General features: G+C 39.7%; 1 protein-coding gene across 2 annotated transcripts in view; it reads left to right on the top strand.

The window, feature by feature from the left end:
* LOC148139529 (uncharacterized) overlaps positions 1-25,042 on the top strand; it is a 224,345-nt gene that overhangs the window by 52,412 nt on the left and 146,891 nt on the right. Inside the window, exon 9 of one of the 2 annotated variants that reach the window (XR_015753636.1) lies at positions 901-1,173. The exons of the other annotated variant lie outside the window; for it this stretch is intronic. The gene's annotated coding sequence lies outside the window, so the exon portion shown is untranslated. Of the gene's footprint in view, positions 1-900; positions 1,174-25,042 lie in introns of those variants that run through there. 2 annotated transcript variants of the gene reach the window in all.

The following is a 25,042-nucleotide window of genomic DNA, read 5'->3' on the forward strand; positions in this document are numbered from 1 at the left end:
TCAGCTACCCACCAATCAACTTCTTCCATTATACTCAAGTCACCTTACTTTTTAAAAATATCTTTACTATCTAAAAATATTATTCCTATCTCAACACAACAGGCTTTAATTTGCTGATCAAGTATTCAGATGTCTCCACTGTTACAATCACTTGAATGTTATCTTTACCTTCAGCTACATTTGGTGAATTGAACACTGATTGTAAATATATGAATATCAAAAGGACTTGAGTTTTATGATAATTAATCCCAGTCTGACATTCTTGTTGGTTAATATCTTGAAGAGAACTGTTCTCAGAACTCCAGCTGTGCTCTGACTTCATTGACAATAGTCCATGGCTGGACTGCAAATCTTCGATCTATTCTGTTGTTTCCCGGATTGCTTCACTCTGTCTATCACTTGGTGCTTATGCTGTTAGGAACACAAGTAGTCCTCTTTGGGAACTTCATCAGGTTAACACCTCATTTTTAGGTATTCATGCTGCTTTTACTGTAAGTTTTGTTGGAGTACAATTTTACTGCTGTTGGTGGAAGGAAAGAGCTAAACTCTTACACTGTCGGCCCCATACACAAGAAGCTACATGCAGTATCATGAACACTGAAAGGCCAAGACATGAAATACGAGCAACTCTGTACAATGATGCAGGATCACAACTGCAGCAAGGGGAGTATAAGATCCAACCCGACATAGGAGTATGGAAAGAAGCAGCTGATCAGATTGTCTCATTCAGAGTCACAAAGAGACTCGGTGAGATTATTGTACTGTTGGGGGTGAGGATGGAGGAAGTTGGGGAGATGGAGAGCCATTCAAAAGAAACTAATCTGCCTGAGAGTTATGGGATTGACTTGATTGCCATGCATTTCACAGAAAGCTAATTGAAACTGTTTTTATCCCCAATAGATAACAAGGCATCAGAAACAAAGCCCAGAATACATAGTTCCGAGATGGATGTCAATAGCCCATCAACATGCAACTCCTGCAATGAATAAAGGAAAATAAAAGTCTCTGCCCAGTGTGAATCTGCATGTTCAACGATGTTGTGAACATTTCCAAAACTAAGTTCACTATATGCCAAACTTTATGAACTGCCAAAACCATTGTTCATTACTTGATGTGAACAAGAGAGAAAAATCCTTCAACTTGTGGTTATGAGTAAATTGACTGGTGTCTCAGCAGGATGGATGCCTGAGTGAATCCCTTCCCACACTCCCCCCCACCACCACACACACACACAGCAGGTGAACACCTTCTCCCCAGTCTGACTGGTTTGGCCAGTTTCCAGGTGGGATGGGTAAATAATTCCCTTCTGGCATTCCCCACATTTCCAGAGTCGGTCCCTAGTGTGGCTGCACTGGTGTTTTGCCATTTCAGATAAATGCTCGCAGACTGTTACACACACCGTTAGCCCGCACCCTTCCCCCCCCCCCCCCCCCCACCCCAAGAACCCAGTATAAACAGTAAACATTATCCCCTGCTATGGAGGGACAGTCTGTATTGGTCTGAGTAGGAACACTGAGTAGATTTACCTAATAACAACTTAATCAGTGACCAGAGCAAGTTAAGCAAGTCCAAATAAAATGCATTATAGCACAGAAAGAGGCCCATCAAATCCAAGCTGGCTCTCTGTAGCAGAATCCAATATTCTCATCCCCCCTACGTACCACAAACTCTGCAAGTTTATTGCCATCAGAACTGATCTAATTGTTTTTATCAATCATTGATCTTCTCTACTTGCACCACCATAATAGGCAACATGTTCTGCATATTTCCAGCCAATACAGTCAGCAGAAACACTTGCTTATCTCCCTCTGTCTCAAAACCTTACATCTGACCTTAACTCTTGTGCCATCACCTACCAAATACAGATATTTTTGTCTGCTATATCTAGGTCTGTTATAATCTTATACAGCTCTATCAAAAATATATCCAACTTCTTCACTTCAAAGAAAGTCGCAATTTCTTCAAGTCAATCCAGTGACTGCATTTTCTTCATCAGTGAACCACTCCAGTAAGTCTGAACGCCACAGACTGAAGATCACTCATATCCTTCATAGTTGATGCCTATATTGTTCCACAAATCCAGACGATGCAACAGCAATAGCTTTATTATTGGACAGCCGGCGAGAGTTTGAAAGCGTCTCTAAAGTAGCCGAGTGTCTACTTGTAGAGACTCTTCTTCATGAATCTCTGCCTTACCCACAGAGACAGTATATTTAATAGGAATTAGACAAAGGCATATCAGTCACATGGGCGATTGTCAACAGATAGTTTACAGTAGTTAATTATGACCTTACAAATCTTGATGAATGACGATGTCCTGTGATAACGTGTGAATGGATTACAGAAATTGATTATCATATTGTTCATGATTATGTGTTGATGGGAAGAGATTAAGGCAGAAGGGTTCTTCCTTCAATAAATGGAGGATTCACTTACCTATGGTCATATGGAGGGGAGGTAAGATAATGGGAGTGGGAGGCAGTTTAACAGGGTTGTGCACAGGGCTCTCAGTCTTGTCTGGAAAGGGCAAATTCCTCTGTCTGGGGTTACGGGAGAATCCACATGTGTGGCTGGAAGAGGTTCTATTTTGAGATACTATCAGCCTCCCCCTTCTGAGGTGTTCTGTCTGTATTCTATGAGTACAGGCCTTCAGTTGATGAAATAAGGGGAATGTTTAACCCTTGAAGAAGCATATTCCATCAAAATATTATCTCTCGCTCCACACATTCTACCCCCTGGAAAACAGAACAGTGCAGCACTGGAATAATTGGCCCAACATGTCTGTGCGGACCATGATGCCATTCCAAACTAATTCCACCTGCCCGGACATGATCCATAAAACTGCCAACCTCTGCCAGTGTATGCGCCTGCCCAAATGCCTCTTAAGCATTGTGATTGTTTCTGCTTTTACCACCTCCCAGGAGAGTACATTTTAATCATCTACCACATTTTGCAAAAGAACCTTGCCTGACGTAATTCCCTTTAAACTTTCACATGTTGTTGAAAATACTCAGCAGGTCTTGCAGCATCTGATAAAATAAAAATCTGTTAATGTTTCGGATTCCTTCCTCAGAAACGTGAAGTCTGATTTCTCTTTACAGATGTTTCCAAACTTGTTAAGCATTTCCAGAAGCTTCTGTTTTTGTTTCTGATTTACAGCATCTGCTGTTCTCTCGGTTTTTATTTTCTTTAAATTTCCCCCTGTCCCCTGAAATCTATGGCCTCTAGAATTTGTTATTTCTACCTTGGAAAAAGATTCAGATTATAGAACATAGAACATAGAACAATACAGTGCACAACAAGCCCTTCGGCCCTCAATGTTGCGCCGACCTGTGGAATTTTCTCAACTCTTCCCCTACACTATCCCAAAATCATCCATTGTTTAAAACTCCCTAATGTGGCTGAGTTGACTACCTTAGCTGGTAGAGAATTCCACACACTTACCAATCTCTCTGTGTAAAGAATTTGCCTCTGACATCTGTCTTAAATCTATCACCCCTCAATTTGTAGTTTTGCCCTCTCGTACAAACTGTCGTCATCATCCTAAGAAAAAGACTTTCACTGTCTACCATATCTAATCCTCTGATCATCGTGTATGTCTCTATCAAATCCCCCCTTAGCCACCTTCTTTCCAATGAGAACAGATCCAAGTCTCTCAGCCTTTCCTCATAAGACCTTCCCTCCAGACCAGGCACCATCCTGATAAATCTCCTCTGCATCTTTACCAATGCTTCCGCATCCTTTTTTGTAGTGGGGCGACCAGAACTGTACACAATGTTAAAACTGTGGCCGCACCAGCATTTTGTATAGTTGCAGCATGATATTGCGGTTCCAGAACTCAATCCCTCTACCAATGAAACTTAACACGCCGTATGCCGCCTTAACAGCACTATCCACCTGGGTGGCAACTTTCAGGGATCTATGTTCATGGATTCCGACATCTCTCTGCACATCCACACTACCAAGAATCTTTCCATTGACCCAGTACTCTGCCTTCCTGTTATTCTTCCCAAAGTGCATCACCTCACATTTCGCTGCATTGAACTCCACTTGCACCTCTCAGCCCAATTCTGCAGTTTATCTAAATTCCCCTGCAACCTGTAACATTTTTCCAAACTGTCTACTACTCCACATACTTTAGTGTCATCTGCAAATGTACTAATCCATCCACCTATGCCTGCGTCTAAGTCATTTATAAAAATGACAAACAGCAGTGGTTCCAAAACAGATCCTTGTGGAACACCACAAGTAATTGGGCTCCAGACTGAATATTTTCCATCAACCACCACTCGCTGCCTTCTTTCAGAAAGCCAGTTTCTAATCCAAACAGCTAAATCACCCTCAACTCCATGCCTCTGCATTTTCTCCATCAACATACCATGTGGAACCTTACCAAAGGCTTTACTGAAGTCCATGTATACCACGTCAACTGCCCTCGTCTCATTTAAATGCTTGGTCACCTTCTCAAAAATCTCAATGAGGTTTGTGAGACACGACCTGCCCTTGACGAAACCATGTTGACTATCTGAAATCAAATTGTTGCTTTTTAGATGATTACAACTATTATCTTTTATAATCCTTTCCAAAAGCTTTCCTACAATGGAAGTAAGGCTCACTGGTCTATAATTACCTGGGTCATCTCTGCTGCCCTTCTTGAACAAGGGCACAACATTTGCTATCCTCCAGTCCTCAGATACTAAACCCATAGACAATGATGACTCAAATATCAAAGTCAAAGGCTCTGCTGTCTCCTCCTTAGCTTCCCAGAGAATCCACGGATAAACCCCATCCGGCCTGGGGACTTGTCTACTTTCACTCCTTCTAGAATTGACAACACCTGTGCTTAACTAACCTCAATCCTTTCTAGTCTAATATCTCGTACCACATTTTTGTCCTCTACAATATTCTCCTTTTCCTGTGTAAACACCGATGAGAAATGTTCATTTAGCACTTCTCCGATCTCTGCAGGGTCCACACTCAGCTTCCAACTTCTGTCTTTGATTAGCCCTATTCCTACCCTAATCATTCTTTTATTCTTCACATACCTATAGAAAATTTCAGGCTTATCCTTTATTCTGTTTGCTAAAGATTGCTCGTGTCCTCCATTTGCTTTTTTTAACTCTCTCTTTAAATCCTTCCTAGCTGATCTATAACTCTCTATTGCTTCATCTGTACCATTTTGCCTCATCAACACATAAACCTCTTTCTTCTCCTTAACAAGAGATGCACTTTCTGTAGTAAACCATGGTTTACAAACTCTGTTTGTGCCAGTGGGGTCACCCCACAGCCATTGACTTTCCAAAGACAACAATCCAAGATTTTCCAACCTCTCCCAATCCAGGCAACATCCTGGTAAACCTGTTTCCACCTTCCCAAAAGCCTTTACATTCTACCTATACTATTTTGATCAATGCGGCACACAATACCCCAAAGGTGGCCTGATTATAGTTTTATATTCACTTCCCTGACAAAAGAAGCCAAGCCTGCCATTCACCTCCTTCACCACTTTCAGGGACCTTTCAGCTTGCAACTGAAGATCCCTCTGTATATCAGTGCTGCTCAGGACACTTCCGTTTATTGTATACACTCCTCTTGCTATGTGTCTTCCAAAACCCATCACCTCACACTTGTCTGAATTAAAATATATCTGCAATTTCTCCACAAAACTTTCTGACTCATCTCTTTCTTGCTGTATCCTTTGACATCATTCTTCACGATTCACAACTTCAACAGTTTGTGCCATCTACAAACTTGCTAATTAAATCGTTTACATTTTCAAACTTTTCATTTATATACATTACAAGCAACAGATGTCTCAGTTCTGGTTCTTGTGGAACAGCACTAGCCATAGACCTCAAGCCAGCAACATGCCCCTGCACAACTGTTGCTGGGAGAAATATCAAAGAGGAGCCTTGAGTTCTGTGCTGAGCAGCATGACCAACGTTTATTCAGAGCTCCTTACTAATACATGATGGGAGAGGTCTCTCTCTGTCTCCCCCAGATAAGTCCAGCATTTTGATGTGTTTACTTAATACGTTCCAGTAATATCTTCCCCCTGACCTGAACTTCAGGGCTTGGAATGGTCAGCTTGGATATTTCCATGTTCCCTTTCCCAGTCTCGGAATCTCTCAGCTCATGCAGCTGCTTTGCCAGTTCTTACACAAAATGGTTTAACCTTATCCTTGTCATTGCACATCTCCAGCCAGCCACTACCACATGTCTCTGCCCCCCCCCCCCCCCCCCCCCCCACTACCATACCCTGTGGCATCTGCATAGTCCATCCAGTCACTAATTCAAAGGGGGACAGCCCCGTCCGCCTTGCTGGGGTTGTCCACAGTTTCATTAGGCTGGTGGGGAGTACTCTAACCCATCGCTGTCCTGTCTCTGAGAGAGCCTTAGTCAGACTAGCTTTCAGTGTCTGCGTCATTCCTTCTACTGTCCCAGAGCTCTGGGGGTGGTATGGGGGATGGGATTTCTGTTCACTACCAAACAGGGCACATAGCTCTTTCGCTATGTTCCCTGTAACATTTGTCCCTTGGTCAGAATCTGCAGGGGAATGCTTCCGCCCACTGAGTAAACCTATTTATTAAAACCCAGTAGGGCTTCCTTCCCTGGGATTGGGATGGGTGTGTGTGTAAAATCCATCTGTAATTGTTCCCATGGGCCCCTGGGTCCCTGCTGCTGCCTCCATTTTATCCTGATTGCTTTCCCTGGCTCACACTGTGTACAGACTACACACCTCCGACAAAACCTTGCTGTATTTCTCCCTGTTCCAGGCAAGGATTGTAGTGGATCATCTGATATTGCATTTTATCTTCCCCAATATGGGCCAGCCCATGATATGTTTTTAATAATGTTTGTCTTATACAGTGTAGTGGCACTGCTGGATCATCCAGACTCTGTCGTGTCCTATTACTGCCCCACCCTTTTCCCATTCCTGTTTCTCCTGTTGTGGGACTGTTTCTGGGAATATCTTTAAACCTCCTCTCTCACGTCTGTAGCTACGCCCATTGCCATCACCTCAAATGTCTGCACTGTTCCAGTCGGTATTTCACTTATAAGATTATTAAAGGATTGGATACTTTGGAGACAGGAAGCATGTTTCCGCTGATGGGTGAGTCCTGAACCAGAGGACACAGTTTAAAAATAAGGGGTAGGCCACTTAGAACAGAGTTGAGGAGAAACTCCTTCACCCAGAGAGTGGTGGGTGTATGGAATGCACTGGCCCAGAAGGCTGTGGAAGCCTAGACTGGATACTTTCAAGAAAGCATTGGATAGAGCTCTTAAGGGTAGTGGAATCAAGGGTCATGGGGATAAGGCAGGAACAGGATACTGATTGAGGATGATCAGCCATGATCATAATGAATGGTGGTGCTGGCTGGAAAGGCAGAAGGGCCTACTCCTGCGCCTATTGTCTATTCACCTGCCTTACCCACATACTCACTGCCCTGTTGGTGTGAGGTTTCTACTTTCCCGTGAGCTATAATCTTCATTATTGCTGCTTCACTGGGAAAGTTAGCTGCTTCCACAAACTCTCTGACCTGTCCTTCATGCTCTATGTGCCCGCAGACAGGGTGATGTACCCTCACAGACCCCAGGCCATCACTTGGTCATGAACTTTTCCAAAGACATGCTATCTGTCTGTGTATATGCTGACTCCCTGACCCCTGGCTAATGTCAATGCTTCTGTCAGGGTTCGTGATGGTTCTGCCATTTCTGGGTAATTCTCCACAAAAATCCTCCAATAATTAAACAATCCTAAAGTTTGCCTTATCTCTGTCATGGTGTGTGGGTGGATAGTTTTGAAATCATGGTCTTTCGTTCCACTGGGATTGTCCCCCTCCCTTCCTGATTTGATCTCCCTGATGTGATGTCCCAGGTACATATCTCCCTACCTTCCCACTCTCTGTGGGTTAATTTTAAGCCCGGCCTGCCTGACATGACCCAATACTCTGTGTAATATCCGGATATGTTCTTTCTCACCAACTGAGGTAATGAGGTGATTGTCAGATTAAATCGGCAAACTCCATCAGCCATGTATTGGTGGGATATACTGGAATATTATGGGATCCCTGAGGTAACTGGATCCAGGTCTACTGCATCCCTCAGACAGTAAATACTAGCTTATTCTGCCTTTCCAGGTCCACAGGAACCCATTCACAATATCAAGGGCTGAGACTGTATCCTGTTGCAACTTTAATCCATTAAATAAAGTGGTGTGGTTGACTACTGTAGGATACTCTTTAGTGGCGGATTTACTGAGGGAGGTATACTCAATTGTGAGGTAGGATGAGCCGTTTGGCTTGTGTGAGTTAGTCTGGGATACTGTTGGTCTGACTATTCCCTGCTTCTCTCAATCTGTTACTATCACAATTATTGCCTCCTCAGCCCCAGCTTTAATGGGATCCGGTTTGTGTGAGGGCCCTCGATCTTTACAGGATCTACAGATAATAACCCAAATTCCTGTTTGAGTTGCCCGCACTGCTTTTTGGGTCCTAGCTATAACTCCCCAGATTCTCTGATTGTTCAAGTCTCCCTGCAAGGTAACTACTCTGGAGATGTCGCCTCTCCTTTGCTTCCTGACCCGGGCCTGACCAGGTTGTTCCCATATTACAGTTTGTGTCTCTACATCAATAGTTGCTCTGAACTGTTCTAAAATGGCAACTCCCAGAATGGTCCCTTCCTCAGTTTCACACTCCCATATCTGAATATATTTTGCCATATCCATGATCTGCATGACAGGTTTAATTCATCCAGCTTCCTCGATTCCCTCTCCAACTGCTCTCATTTTAGTAATTGAGGGGTGAGGGGCAAATCCGTATCGGTAACTGATATAGATGCTCCTGTATTAATATTATGTTCTGCTGGTTCCCAAACACAGCATCAATGAATATTCATGTGCCTACGTGAACACATGCACACACACAATGTGAACATCTATCTCCCTCTCTCTGCCTCCGTTCCTTGGCTATGTGCCCTTTCATGCTTCACTTGTAACATTGTGGGTCTGGTTACCCTCCGTGTACTGCAGCTAATCCCCTGTGTTTCTGAGTTTGCCTCAGCTCTCATGGCCCAATTCAGAATGTGGTTAGAATTATCTCCCACTGGCAGTCCCATGTTTATAATTACAGTTAAATGGGGTCCCAGTTTAAAAACAACAAACTGATATCAGCATCACAGGTTGGGGTTTGGTAATCCCCTGTAGTCCTTACATACTTCAGGTTTCCTCACTGTATGATCCTCGATATTACCCTTGGTTCCCTGAGTCACCAAGGTTATTTTAGCCCATTCATCCTGTCCTCTCCCCAGTGTGTCCCTGTAATATCTGTAAATGCCTGGAGGCACTGATCGGCTGTGAACTGGGGGGAACCGGCTCACCTTCTCATTGCAGGGACAGGTTCTGCTGTACACGTCGGGACATCTTGGCCTAAAAGATTTTGGCCTAACACCATCATTGGTGAGACTGTACCTCAACTAATTCATCTGTATTCTCCTAATAAGGCCCATTATTACCATTTCTCTATCAGGCAGGGTATTAATTCACCAACACTTGTTGTTTAGCCGGGTAAATGGTTCAGGTTTAGTTTCTGTCAGTTCCCTTTCTTGCCCCCTCCTGTCTGTCCAAGTTTGAGCTTTGATGCCCAGCGGTGCCATAGACACGGCCTTCTGGGCCTTGCAGTGAGGTGGGTGATCCCACCCATTGCCGTCCCTCTGTCCATACATGGGCGCTTTGTCATCTAACCTGTTCCAGTCAGTGTCACCTTCCTCACTGCCTTCTGAGGAGAGTGGGAGACTCGGTACCTCCCCCACTGTTACTACCACCTGGCCCTTTGGCTTTAAGTCCTCACTTGTTCCTGTTTCCCATAATAAAATAACACATCCTGTCATTCCTGGAATAAAACAGAGCAAAATGTGAATTTGGTTTGACTTGAAACATTAATAATTTGATATTCACTTTACATATCGAGAGAGGTGAAAATTCTACTGTGATTATTTAAGTGATTTTAATGTGATCATACAGTGAAAATAACTGATAATCAACGACAATGAATGAACTGAATAATATGTGATTATTTGTACAAGTTCTTGCAATGAAAATTCAATTTTATTTAATACTTGTCACCTATTACACCATGGGCGTTGTTATTAGGGAATAAAGTAATGGAAGGATATCAGAGAAAATAAAAAGACTTTAATTTTAGCTTCACTGCAATAATGAACCAAAACAATATTTGGAAATATGGTTAAACTACATAACAAAGTTTCCAGTGTCATTATTAACATGAAAACTGCTTTAGTTTGCAAGTTGTTTTGTACTAAGAATAATTGGAAATGAATTGTGATTATGAATTGACCATTTAAAATATATTTTGAAGAGAATAGTCAGATATATTTTTTGGAGGAAATTAGGAAAGGAAATAAATATGTATACATTGGTATTAATAGTTTTAAAGTGTTTGGAAGTTGACTGGGATTATTTAATTGAGAGAGGCTGCATGATTATAAAGACTATTCATCTTTTTCATTGCATTGTTGGTTTCACTAGAATCTGTTGTGTTCTAAGCTCTTGTTGTGTGCAATGCACTGTCACTAATAGCTTAATTAACCTGTGAGTTTCAGATCAGGTTTCCATTGTCTGTAAGTCAGTCTGTAAGTGCGCGACACATCTGCTTTTCTGAGGGGAAACAGAGACACTTTTCAAAGGAAATAAGTGGCAGTTCAGTCTGAGAATGGTGGCTACCACACACCATAAACTGGGAAGTGTTTTTCTGAAGGATTTCATTGTCTATCTATATACTGATGGTACCTGTGTTTGTCAGTTTGTGGAGGATTCAGCCCCTTTGTTCTGTGCTGTTTTTATACAAGCAGTTGGTTCATTAAATCTTTGCCAAGAATGTTGTTTACTTTCCCCTTTTACTGTGATTCTGCAGGTTAGAATATTCTGAGAGTCAATAATGTTCAGTAACTGAGCATTGAATGATTTTGAATCTAACAGAGCAGTTTCCTTGTTTTCAGCTCATTATTCACTTTTTTTATTTCCTGGTTGTGTTGAATGTTACAGAAACAGGCTCTGAGCAATGTTTCCATTCACTTGTGTTGGAGTCAGAGACAGCCACGTGGTCCGTCAGTTTCGGGCCGATTGATCAGTTTCTCTGTCCGATTAGATGGTGGTCTCCTGCTCAGTTTCCGATGGCTGAAATGAGCGTCAGTTCATCAGTTGCTGAAACCCTCCAAGCAGCATTTGTTGCCTCTCACCGTAACTTCTCCAATACAGTCCCAGCTTGTCTCCCACATTCTACCTCCATATACTCATGATCACTTCAGATTCTACTGTCTGTGTCCTTGCAGCAAGTTGTGTAAGACACCTACTTCAGTTTTAACCTGATCTATATTATGTTCAGGAAGATCATTTCCAAATTTGGTTCACTGCTTTTAAACCAACCCGGGCCTTCCCTGCGTAGTTCCACACCTCCCTGAGGTATCTGCATTTATCCAATTCCAGCTGTGTGTGTTTCTTCTTTTATTCTCCTCCCTTTTGGTGGCTTTAGTTTCAGCTGCCTTGAACCTAAACTTGGTCATTCTCTTCCCCATTCCCTTCAATTCTCCTCCATTCTATCAGCTTTGCTTAATTTCTACCTGTTTGATCAAGGTTTTGGTTTCCACCCTTAAAACCGTCCCTTTGTAGCTCGGTAACAGCCCCGTGGTATCGTTGCCGAAGTGTTAATCCAGAGACCCAGGATATATTCTGGGGAACTTGATTCGAATCCCATCACCGCAGATGTGGAATTTGATTTCAATACAACTCTAGAATTATAAGCCTATTGATGAAATTATTCTCAATTTTGGGGCTGTATCTGCGAATGTCTTTAAACTTTCCTTACTCGCTTCTGTAGCTACTGCCACTTCCCCAAATGTCGGTACTGTTTCAGTTAGTATTTTACCTGCCTTACCCACATACTCTCTATGACGTTGGTGTGGGGTTTCTACTTTCCCGTGAGCTCTCATCATCATTATTGCCGTTTCACTGGATAGTTAGCTGCTCCCACTAACTCTCTGACCTGTACTTCGTGCTCTATGTGGCCCCCAGACAGGGTGATATACCCTTACCGAGCACAGGCCAACACATGGTCATGAACAATACCAAAGGCATGCTGACTGTCTGTGTACATATTGAATCCCTGACACTGGCTAATGTCCGTACTTCTGTCAGGGCTTTTGATGGTTCTGCCAATTCTGGAGAATTCTCCACAAAATTCCCACAGTAATTAATCAATCCTAAAGTTTGCCTTACCTCCTTCACGGTGTAGGGGTGAATAGTTTTGAAATCATGGTCTCTCGTTCCGCTGGGATGTTCCCCTCTTCCTTCCTGATTTGATCTCCCTGATGTGATGTCCCAGGTACGTCTCTCTCGACCTTCCTGACACTGGCTCTGTGGGTTAATTTTAAGCCCAGCCTGCCTGACGTGACCCTATATTCTGTTTAATATCTGGATATGTTCTTTCTCACCAACTGAGGTAATGAGGTGTTGGTAAGATCAATGTGACTAACACCATCAGCCATATATCGGTGGGATATAGTGGAATATTGTGGGATCCCTGAGGTAACTGGATCCAGGAGTACTGTTTTCCTCAGACAGTAAATGCCAGCCTATTCTGGGGTTCCAGGTCCACAGGTATGGACCAGAACCCATTCACAATATAAAGGGCTGTGACTATATCCTGTTGCGATTTCAATCCATTAAATACAGTGGTGTGGTTTGCTAATGTAGGATACTCTTTAGTGGCGTATTTACTGAGGGAGGTATACTCAATAGTGAGGTGGGATGAGCCGTCCGGCTTCTGTGAGTTAGTCTGGGATACTGTCAGTCTGACTAAATCCTGCTTCTCTCAATCTGTCACTGTCACAATTACTGCCTCCTGGCCCCAGCTTTGATTGGATTCTGTTTGTGTGGGGAGTGAGAGGGCCCTCGATCTTTACAGGATCTACAGATAATAACCCAAATTCCTGTTTGAGTTACCCGCACTGCTTTTTGGGTCCTAGCTATAACTCCCCAGATTCCCTGATTGTTCAAGTCTCCCTGCAAGGTAACTACTCTGGAGATGTCGCCTCTCCTTTGCTTCCTGTCTCGGGGCTGGCTAGGTTGTTCCCATATTACAGTTCGTGTTTCCACATCAATAGTTGTTCCTAACTGTTCTAAAGTGGCAACTCCCAGAATGGTCCCTTCCTCAGTTTCACACTCCCATATCTGAATACATTTTGCCATAACCGTGATCTGCGTTGGGAGAGGTTTAATTCATCCAGCTTCCTCGATTCCCTCTCCAACTGCACTCATTTTATTAATTGAGTGGTAAGGGGCAAATCCATATCGGTAATTGATATAGATGCTTCTTTTATTCATATTTGTTCTGCTGGTTCGCAAACACAGCATCAAAGAATATTCATGTGCCTACGTGAACACATGCACACACAAAATGTGAACATCTATCTCCCTCTTTCTGCCTCCGTTCCTTGGCCATGTGCCCTTTCCTGCTTCACTTGTAACATTGCCAGTCTGGTTACCCTCCCTGTACTGCAGCTATTCCCCTGTGTTTCTGGGTTTGCCTCAGCTCTCATGGTCCAATTCAGAAGGAATTGTAGTCACCCACTGGGAGTTCCATGTTTATAATTACAGTTAAATGGGTCCCAGTTTAAATACATCAAACCGATTTCATCATCACAGGTTGGGTTTGGTAATCCCCCATGATCCTTACACACCTCAGGCTTCCACTCTCTATGATCTACTATATTACCCTTGGGTCCCTGAGTCACCAAGGTTACTTTTTCCCATTCAGTCTGTCCCCTCTCCAGTGCGTCCCTGCAATATCTGTAAATGTCTGGAGCCACTGATTAGCTGTGCATTTGGGGGAACCGGCTCACACCCGTCACGCTCTCATTGCAGGGACAGATTCTACTGTACACGTCAGGGCATCTTGGCCTGAGAGATTTTGACCTGACACCATCATCAGTGAGACTGTGTTCCTCAACTAATTCATCCATATTCTCCCCATAAGGCCCATTATTACCATTTCTCAATCAGGCTGGATGTTCATTCACCAACATCTGGCGATCAGCTGGGTAAACGGTTCATGTTTGGTTTCTCTCAGTTCCCTTTGTTGCTCCCTACTGTCTGTCCAATTTTTAGCTTTGATGCCCAGCAATGCCATGGATACGGAATTCTGGGCCTTATGGGGCAGTGGATGATCCCACCCATTGTCGTCCCTCTGTCCATAGGTGGGCACTTTGTCATCTAACCCATTCCATTCAGTGTCATCATCCTCACTGCCTTCTGAGGAGAACGGGGCTCTAGGTACCTCCCCCACTGAAACTAACACCTGGCCCTTTGGCTTTAAGGCCTCACGTCTGAGAGTCACCACCTTCACTTGTTCCTGTTTCCCATAATAATGTAACACATCCTGTCATTCCTGGAATAAAACAGAGCAAAATGTAAATTTGGTTTTACTTGAAATAAGAATAATTTGACATTCACTCGACATATCTATAGAGGTGAAAATTGTACTGTGGTTATTTAAGTGAATTTAACGTGATCATTAACGACAATGAATGAACTGAATAATATGTGATTATTTGTTGCAGTTCTTGCATTGAAAATTCAATTTTATTTAATGCTTGACATCCATCACACCATGGGCATTGTTATTAGGGAATAAAGTAATGGAAGGATATCAGAGGAAATAAAAAAGACTTCAATTTTAGCTTCAATAATGAACCAAAACAATATTTGGAAATATGGTTAAACTACATAACAAAGTTTCCAGTGTCATCATTGACATGAAAACTATTTTAGTTTGCAAGTTGTTTTGTTCTAAGAATAATTGGAAATGAATTGTGATTATGAATTGACCATTTAAAATATATTTTGATGAGAATAGTCAGATATATTTTTTGGAGGAAATTAGGAAAGTAAATAAATATGTATACATTGATATTAATAGTTTTAAAATGTTTAGAAGTTGACTGGGATTATTCGATTGAGAGAGGCTGCATGATTATAAAGACTAATTCACCTTTTTCATTGCATTGTTGGTTTCACGAGAATCTGTTGTGATCTAAGCTCTTGTTATGTTCAATGGACTGTCACTAATAGCTTAATTAACCTGTGAGTCTCAGATCAGGTTTCCATTGTCTGTAAGTCAGTCTGAAAGTGCGCGACACACCTGCTTTTCTGAGGAGAAACAGAGACTCTTTTCAAAGGAAATAAGTGGCAGTTCTCACTGAGAATGGTTTCTACCACACACCATAAGCAGGGAAGTGTTTTTCTGAAGAATTTCATTGTCTATCTTTAAACTGATGTACCTTTGTTTGTCAGTTTGTGGAGGATTTAGCCCCTTTGTTCAGAGCTGTTTTTATACAAGCAGTTGGTTCATTATGTCTTTGCCAAGAATGTTGTTTACTTTCCCCTTTTACTGTGATTCTGCAGGTTAGAATATTCTGAGAGTCAGTAATGTTCAATAACTGATCATTGAATGGTTTAGACTCAAACAGAGCAGTGACATTATTTTCAGCTAATTATTCACTTTCTATTTCCTGGTTGTGTTGAATTTTACAGAAACAGGCTCTGAGCAATGTTTCCATTCACTTGTGTTGGTGACACTGACAGCCACGTGGTCAGTCAGTTTCAGGCTGATGGATCAGTTTCTCTGTCCTATTAGATGGTGGTCACTTGCTCAGTTTCCGATGGCTCACCTCAGCATCAGTCCATCAGCTGCTGAAACCCTGCATCCAGCATTTGTTCCCTCTCACCATGACTAATCTAATACAGTCCCAGCTTGTCTCCCACATTCTCTTCCACATACTCATGATCACCTCAGATTCTACTGTCTGTGTCCTTGCAACAAGTTGTGTAAGACACCGACTTCAGTTTTAACCTGATCTATATTATGTTCAGAAAGATCATTTCAAAATTTGGTTCACTGCTTCTTCAGGACCTTCCTGAAGAATGGCCCATGCCTGAAACGTCGATGTTCCTGCTCCTTTGATGCTGCCTGACCTGCTGCTCTTTTCCAGCAACACATTTTCAGTTGTAATGGTAGTAACCAGTTAATTACAAGTTACTGGCAAAATATTTTAAGAGGAGCTGCTATTGGTGGTAGAAATGCTGCTGGTTGGTGTAAGAGAGGGTTGGGGTGAATACTGTACTCGGTTTCGATGAGAAAGTTGAGCAATGTAAGATTCTTTTATCGTTGTTAATAAGAAGAGGGAGAGATTGCAGCTCGGACATCCACAAGCATCCACCCTCACCCCCCTCAGTAGCAGCATGCCAATCAAGCGGGCTGCTTTATTCCAGATGGTATCAAGTTTCTTGAGTGTTGTTAGGGCTGAACTCATCCAGGCAATTGGGGAGTATTCCATCACACTCCTGACTTGTGCCTGGTAGCGTTTGGACAGGATTTCAGGAGCCAGGAGTTTAATTACTCTTGTAGCCACTGTGTTTATGTGGTGAGACCAATTCAGTTCCTGATCAATGATTATCCACAGGATAATGATGATGATGGGTGTTCAGTCATGGTAACACCATCGAATTCCAAGGGATGGTGGTTAGGTTATTTCTTATACGTGATAGCCTGCATTTGTGTGGCATGTATATTACTTGCCTCCTGTAAGCCCAAGCCTGGATATTGTCCAGATCTTGTTGTACTTGGACTTGGAATGCTTCAGTACCTGAGGAGTTAATTAATTATTGACATTAAATAGTCATGAGTTGATGCAAATTCCTTTTTGTATCAAATGTCATGGACTGTATCTTGTGGTCACTCTCATATTCTCTTTCACTATCTTTTAATTTTCTTCTTAATTCAGACACAAATGTTTGAACATCGATCAGAATAAAGTTACATAAATTAAAAACACATGTTTCAACACGTAAACTAATTGAATGAAACACATTATTTCTGCATTTTATCAAAAAAATAAATTATTTACAATCACTATTGAATGGCTCATTTATTGTCCTCAATCCATAAATCTAGGTATTATATTTCAGTCTTCAGTTTACCGATCTTAATGTACGTCTAATCAACATCATAGCAATGTGTTTTTAAAATATTAAGTCAATTTATTTGTTCAGAATACAACATTTATTAGGAATTCATTATCCTTATAATAATTGCAGAATAATTTGTTTGTCTTTCTTACGTGTATAGTCAGATCTATATATTATTTTAATCAATATTTTAATTTAATCCATTGCAGCAATGCTATTGTTTTCAGGTCAGCTATCCCACAATGAAACCAATCATTTTGCATCCAACATGCTTTGCAAACTGACTTTTGCTCATTTAAATGATCACAGTAATCTCAGCCTTATGAATTCAGAGAACTATAACTACTTTTCACTGCAATAATTCCTGTTCATGTCTGCGCATTGCACAGTCATGTAGCAAAATTAAATGTCTCCTTCTTGTAAGTGTACTGATAGATTTTCGAAAATCTAAGTGTTGCTAATAAATAATTATTGTTCAGTTCAGTAGGGGGTATAAATGTGTAATAATGGCTCAGTACATGAAGTAATGTGAAGATATTGCAATGTACAAACTCACAATCATTGTGAATATCAATTTTTATTTTAACCATGGAAACACATTTGAATTGATTTAATTATGTTTCACTTCAATGCTCACATTCATTGTATTTCTAATCACAATAAGAGCGAAATATTTCATGTGACAAAATTATTTAAAATTCATGTCACTTTTATACGGACACAAGATAGAATTAACACCCGTTTGTTCTTTCCTTTACCAATCACAGTGAAGTTTGAATTGTAGAATGTTAGACTGATACAGCACGGAAACAGCCCATTCAGCCTAACTTGGCATTCCGGCCAGGTTTCCGTAACTAAACTAGTCCCATTTCCCTGTGTTTGTCCTATACCCCTTTGGACGTTTTCTATCCAATAAACTCTCCAAAAGTCTTTTAGATGTTGTAACTGTACCAGGCACTGCCCTTCCTCTCACAGCTCATCCCAATATGTGAAACACACAGTGTGGAAAAGTTACCCCTCAGATCCCTTTTAAATCTTTGCCCCTCACCTTAAATATTATTTACACCGTAGAATCTTTCAGACTGCAAAGTTATTAAAAGTTGAGAGGTATTTAGAAGCAGCGTAATAACATGCATACTTTAATCAGTGACGTGAAGCAAATACATTCAAGATGTTGTGATCATTACAATGAACAACAGTTACAAGTTGAGACAATGTTGGTTGAAAAGCAATTCAATCGCCACTTAGATATTTTCTACTCAACTCTGAGGTGTTTTGACACATCTCTGTTGAAGGTGGGAATTGAATCCATGCTCCCTGGTCTACTAGCACAGACATTACCGGAGTCCTCCATAATATTCCCCTACAGGAAGAGCAGGACGATAATCGCATACTTACTGTGTTTATTCACAGGGAAAACTACTCAGATATGTTTTGTTATAATTGGACTAGGATTGTTTTAGACAGTTCCATAGTTTAATGGAACGATAAAAAGAATTAGTAATTTCTAATAATGAAGGAACGAAGCAACAATGATCTTAAATAAACAATGATCTTAAATAGATCTCATGATAATCAAGTAAGTCAATATGTTTGAAGCAGTTATTCATCTGCATAAATTAAAATTAACCTGCTTTGTAATGCACATGAAATGGAAATAAAGCATTAGTCATTCAATGTGACTACTCAGTGAAAGACAACTTTCCTCATTTTCAAAATAATGTGATTGCTAAAAATGCAAGATTTATTGTAAAAGCATAGAACAAACATTTGTTAATTCTGGTTTATTTACACAATAAACTCGTAAAATTTAAATAATGTTTAACATGAAAAATACTTAGCTCTTATTGTAATAATCAGAAATGTAGAAATGTTAGAATTGAAGTGAAATACAATCAATACAAGAATGTAAAAAAAACGGTGGGTGCTGGAAATCACAAACAAAATCAGTAATTGCTGGAAAATGACACAACAGGTCTGGCAGCATCTGTGGGGAGAAATCAGTGTAAATACCTTTGGGCCAATGACCTTTCTTCAGACTGCATTTTTGTTCACAACCAATTCAATCCAGCTCAGCTTCCCCACTTAAAATTGTTTTTGCTAAGATTAAGAGACTGTAGAGTGCCATATTGTTTGCATCAGTTGATGTATTGAGCCATAGCTCCACATCTACAGCTGGAGATGTTGGATTTCAACAATGATTACCGATTAGACATTGAAAATAATTAGTTTTAAAATGGTTGATAACAAATTTAAGAATGATGAGAAATCCCTTATTGCAATGTAATTGTGCAATATGTTGTGAAAATATGAAATATTTATGTGAAAAATAGTTAACCATCTCTTAATTGATAAGACTGATTAATGATCCTTCCATTAATATGAGAATTCAAATGAAAGAGAATGAGATAGTTACTATGAGTGTTGGGTGAGAAAACGTTGGTTGATTGCAGGTGTGTTGACCTGAAAAGAATGTTAATATTTCATTATGATACTGGCAGTAAGAAATAATGGATTCAACTAAAATGTGAATCTCATGATGGTGTGTGAATTGAAATAACAATTAAATAATAATTAATGTTAGAACTCAACACTTAAAATGATTCAATGTATTCAAAGCAGTTTGTCCTGGATATTAATTAAGATCAGTAAACTGAGAATTAAAACATTGGGTTAATTTAAAACAAAAAAAAAACACACCTTAGAAGATTATTCATCAGAATTGTTCTGTCATTGAAAAAAACTCATTTCTTCAAGAATTCTGCATTTCCCTCATTTTCTGTCTTTTTTCCACAGGTATCTGTACTGGAACCCTTTTGTTTATGATACAAATATATAGAAGTGAAATGGATTAAAATCTAATTGGGGGAGTTAATAAGATTGCAGATGATATAGCGTTCAGTGCAGTTGGGGACAATATAGAGGGTTGTCAAATAATGCAGCAGGAAAAAGATAAATTGCAGATATGGGCAGATAAATTAAAGGTGAAGTTTAATCCATACAAGTGTGAGGTGTCTCACTTTGGAAGCTCAAATATTAAGGAAAAGTAGATAGTTAATGGCAGGACCCTAACAGCTTTATTATTCAAAGGGACCTTGGCGTTCAAGACCATGGCTCCTTGAAAGTGACCATGAAAGTAATTAGGTGGTTAGGAAGGCAAATGGCGTGCTTGCCTTTATTGGTCAGGGAACTGGTTACAAGAGGCAGGAAGTCATGTTGTAACTTTATAAGACTTTGGTTAAGGCATACTTGAAGTATTGTATTCACTTTTATTCGTCACATTACAGGATGGGTACGGAGGCTTTGGAGAGGGTACAGGATGCTGCCTGGATTCAGAGAGGCGAGAAAAACTCAGATTGCTTTTTGTGGAGTGGCGGAGACTGGGGGAAGACATGATGGATATCTGTACAATCATGCAATACATAGTTAGGGTTGATGGTCAGAAAGTTTTTCCCAGAGTTGAAGTGTCAAAATCTATGTGACATGCGTTTTAGGTTTAGGGGGAATGTTCGAGGGGCACGTAAGGGGCAATTTGTTTTTACACAGGGAGTGGTAGGTGTCTGGAATGAACTTCCAGGGTTGAGGTGGAGGAAGATACATTAAGGCTCTTTAATGTTCATTTCGATAATTTGGAAGGAAATGGACCAAGAGTAGGCAGAAGGGATGAGTTTCTTTTGCATTACGTTCAGCACAACGTTACGTGCCAAATGACCAATTCCTGTGAATGAATACTGATTAGTTTTCATTTGAGTAATCACAATTGATTATAATCCCACCCTTCCTTGTTAGGAACATAATGAAAGACGCTTGTGGATCTCTAGTAGTGTCACTCCTATGAGACTAGGAGGTGTGGGTTCAGTTCCCTTCTCCAACAGAGGTACTCCAGACCAGTTTAGAATGGTGATTAGAAAATATCTAGGCAAAGTTTGAATTGATTTTCAATCCAGGTTTGGATCAGCTTCTGCATGTTGTTCATTCCAATAATCTCTCAATCTGCAATTTATTATCTTCAGGTCATTAATACCATTATGTATCACATTACATTATATCTACATTTTAGATTTGAGGACACTGCAGTTTTTAACATTTTAAAGTATGTAAGTAATGAAATTCATTTTATTTAATCAAAATACATTTGGGTATTGTTCATATGGGGGGCAACAGGATTTTACTTCCAGTCAGCTCATGAATGATCAAATTTTGTTTATTCTGGAATTTAATGCTGCAGAAGAGTTTCAATAAACATTTAAAACATCATTATTGTGCATTTCAACACCTCACCTACACCAATCCTTATTTTTTTGTCCGAGCAGATGAAGCAATGAAGATTGCCTGATGAACAGGCAGTACCTTGAAAGCTAATGCTTCCCAATAAACCTGGTGTCATGAGATTTTTTAACTTTGCTCACCCCAGTCCAACTCCGGCATCTCTAAATCATTGTTTCACAAAGGAATTCCCATAATTTTGAAAAAGAAAATATGACTTTAATTAAGAACTTTAACACGCGATTATTAAGCCCTTCCGATATTAGTAAAATATCTCAATGTCAGTGAAATCAATGCTCACACAAAAGGGCACTTACAGCCACACAAATGTTTTCCTGGTCATCTAATTACTGCTCAGGAGAAAACCGGAGTAAGTATCTTATCGCTCCTGAGAACAAGAGCCACAATAAACATTTGGTGACCAGTTCCATCCAATACATTTGATTTCTTACATTTTGCTTGAGTAATTGCACACAAAATATTTAGCTAAAACCAATGACCATGCTTTATTATAAATGCCCGAGGATGCTAATATCAACATATGTAGCAGCTTGCCAATCAAGGTTCCAGTTGAAGTATCGCACGATAAAATAAATTAATTTCGGCTTAGTACAACTGTAGGTGAAAACATGTTGATTTTGCGCAATAAAACCTTTATCTGCTTATTCAGAGAAAATAACGAAAGGTGGCACTGTAAATTTAATTTATTTTGAGTTTCTTTCACGAAAACAATCATGTGAATTGCTTCTCATTTTCTTTCTAGTTCTGATACAAATGTCAAAATATTTACGATATTAACTCTTTCTGTATAATGAAAGAGTTTTCTCTGCAAGAACGACATGAAGATTTCAAGGTCCTCTAATTCTAATTCTAATTCTAAGCAGAATACTCTTCATAAGGGTCTTATTATCTTGAACCGATGCTTTTTATGACCTTGATTTTATTTCTGACTGGTGTTTTTGCGACTGATGTGTTTTCAAACCATGTGCAACGCATAAGGATTTCTTTCAATTTGTTATAAGAAAAAAGCTGCTTTGAACATATTGATTTCTAACTATTTTCTACTCCCAAGTTATTTATCGATGTACAATACTCACAAAATTATGGAAGATCCCTGTATCTTATGTTCACTGCAATGTGCACTTTCACTATCTACTTATTTACTTCCTACGTCTGACATGAATGTCTAAGCATTGGTCATGAACAAAAAGTTGTAAATTAAAGTCACATCTCAATAAGCAAACCAATGGATGGAAACATGTAATTCTTGTAATCCTGCATTTTTGAACCAAAAGCAATTCTGCTGAATAATCACTGAATGGCTCATTTTTGTGAATCCATAAAGCTAGCTACCATATTATATTTCTCAGTTTACCGAGCTTAATGAATATCCAATCGCCATCACAACAAAGTGCTTTTAAAATATTGAATCAATTTGTTTTTTTTAGATTACAACGTAATTTTCCAGTCACTGCCATGACAATAATTGCACAATTATTGGAGTTAGTCGTTCTAACACATATAGTGCGATTCGCATTTTAATTGCATCAATTGTTTCTTAGTACGAACACTACAATGTATAAATCAATTTACTGTTCAGGTGAACGATCCTATATTGGAACCAATGACTTCCCATTCGATGTCTCATTGTAAATATCTGATGATTGCTCATTTGAATGATCGCGGTAATCTCAGCCTGAAGGGTTCAGAGAACTGCAATTATTTTCATCAGAACAATTCCTGGTCGTTGCTCCACATTGCTCAGTTAAATAATTAACTGAGATTTCTCAGTATTCTTAAACGAAATGATATAATTTTGACAATTCAAGTGTTGCTATTACCTAATCGTTGCTCAATATAGTTCAGGGCATGACTACGAAATTATGGCTTATAAATTAAATAATGTAAAGATTTCACAGTGGGCATTGTGGATATCAATTTTTTATTTTAACCGTGGAAACAGTTGAATTGATTTAATTATGTTTAACTTCAATGTTAACATTTACTGTATTTATAAACGCAATACAAGTTAATCACTTTTCATGGAACAAAATCATTTAAAATTTTTGTGACTATTTGAAGGACAACAGAAGGAACTAACATCTCTTTATTGTTTCATGAAACAGTAACAGTACATTTTGGGAACTTTGGGAAGTTGAACATTTTTGGAAAGAAGGGAAGTTGTCTTCACATGAGGAACCGCATTGAGTGACTAATTTATTTTCCTAATCATTTATGTTGCAAATGCATGTTAATGTTCTTTTCATTCTGTGACAAACTGCATTGAACATATGGAACTAATTGATAGATTGAGTTTCTTTCATTCGTGTACACTGATCAAATGATTAGGTTTTTTCTTATCATAAATAATCACGAGATTCATATTTAATTAAAGTCATTATCGCTTTGTTACATCATTACTGTAAATTACTAATTCGTTTTGTCAGTTAATTACACATAGGAAATACGCAATTAATTCTCATTCAAATAATTACAAGAAACATCTGATTAATATTCATTTGAGTTGCCGCCATAAGCATGTGACTATACACCTGCCCTTCCCGGATGGTAACGTTATGACGGGTCCTTGTGGAGCTCCGAGAGTGTCTCTACAACAAGATCAGAAGGAATGATTTCAATTTCCACCTTCAGCGGAGATGTGTCAGAGCAGCTCTGAAATTTCATTAGAAAATATCTGCATATTGATTGAACTGCTTTTCAAAACAACATTAGATATTCTTCAATCTGTTCTGCATTTCAATCATCACCATATTTCCTATTTATTTTCTTCAGTTCACTAATAAAATGATGCATCTAATTCTGCTGGTTCTATATTCCTTGGAAAGTAGTTGACGATGTTGCAAACTTTAAGTTGGAAGAGTCTAAGACATGGTAATCATGATTTGTTTTACTGTTCAAAGGAACCTAGTTCAAACATTTCAAGCACATAAATCCTTATTCACCGGTATTATAAAGATGAAAATATTAACAGCCGAAATTCCTCTTTAGCAAAATAACCAAATGCAACTTCATGTTGTTCATTGATCAGCTGATCACCTACATTTGTAACTAAATATTACAATTCATCTAAATACTGGTATGTGCTTTGATCAAATTTATCTTCTAATTATTACTTATTCATGAATTGTCAGGAATTTATTTTTATTTTCCATTCATCTATTCATATTGAATGTAAGATTGATATGCTGTGAAACTATTGGCATGTTTTCATTTGAACATTTAATTTGTCTCTCTCTCACACACACACTAATCTCACATCATGCATGATGGCTTCAATGTACCTTGCTAAATTTAAAAGATTTTGTTGACTTTAAGTAGTGTCTTTAGCACTCACTTATCAATTTAATCCAGAATCATAGAATCATAGAGTCATAGAATCCCTACAATGTTGAAACAGGCTATTTGGCCCAACAGTCCACACTGACCATCCAAAGAGTAACCCACCCAGACACTCCCTTGCTCTATTACTCGACATTTCCCCTGACTAATGCACCTAACCTAGGTAAAAACAATGACTGCAGATATTGGAAACCAGAGTTTAGATTAGAGTGGTGCTGGAAAAGCACAGCAGTTCAGGCAGCATCCGAGGAGCAGTAAAGTCAACGTTTTGGGCAAAAGCCCTTCATCAGGAATGCAGGCTGTATTCCTCATGAAGGGCTTTTGTCTGAAACGTCGATTTCACTTTTCCTCGGATGCTGCCTGAACTGCTGTGCT

Source organism: Chiloscyllium plagiosum, unplaced genomic scaffold (assembly GCF_037043375.1).
Source record: "Chiloscyllium plagiosum isolate Xiang-an unplaced genomic scaffold, Cpla_swu_hap1 HiC_scaffold_38, whole genome shotgun sequence".
Classification (NCBI taxonomy): Eukaryota; Metazoa; Chordata; class Chondrichthyes; order Orectolobiformes; family Hemiscylliidae; genus Chiloscyllium; species Chiloscyllium plagiosum.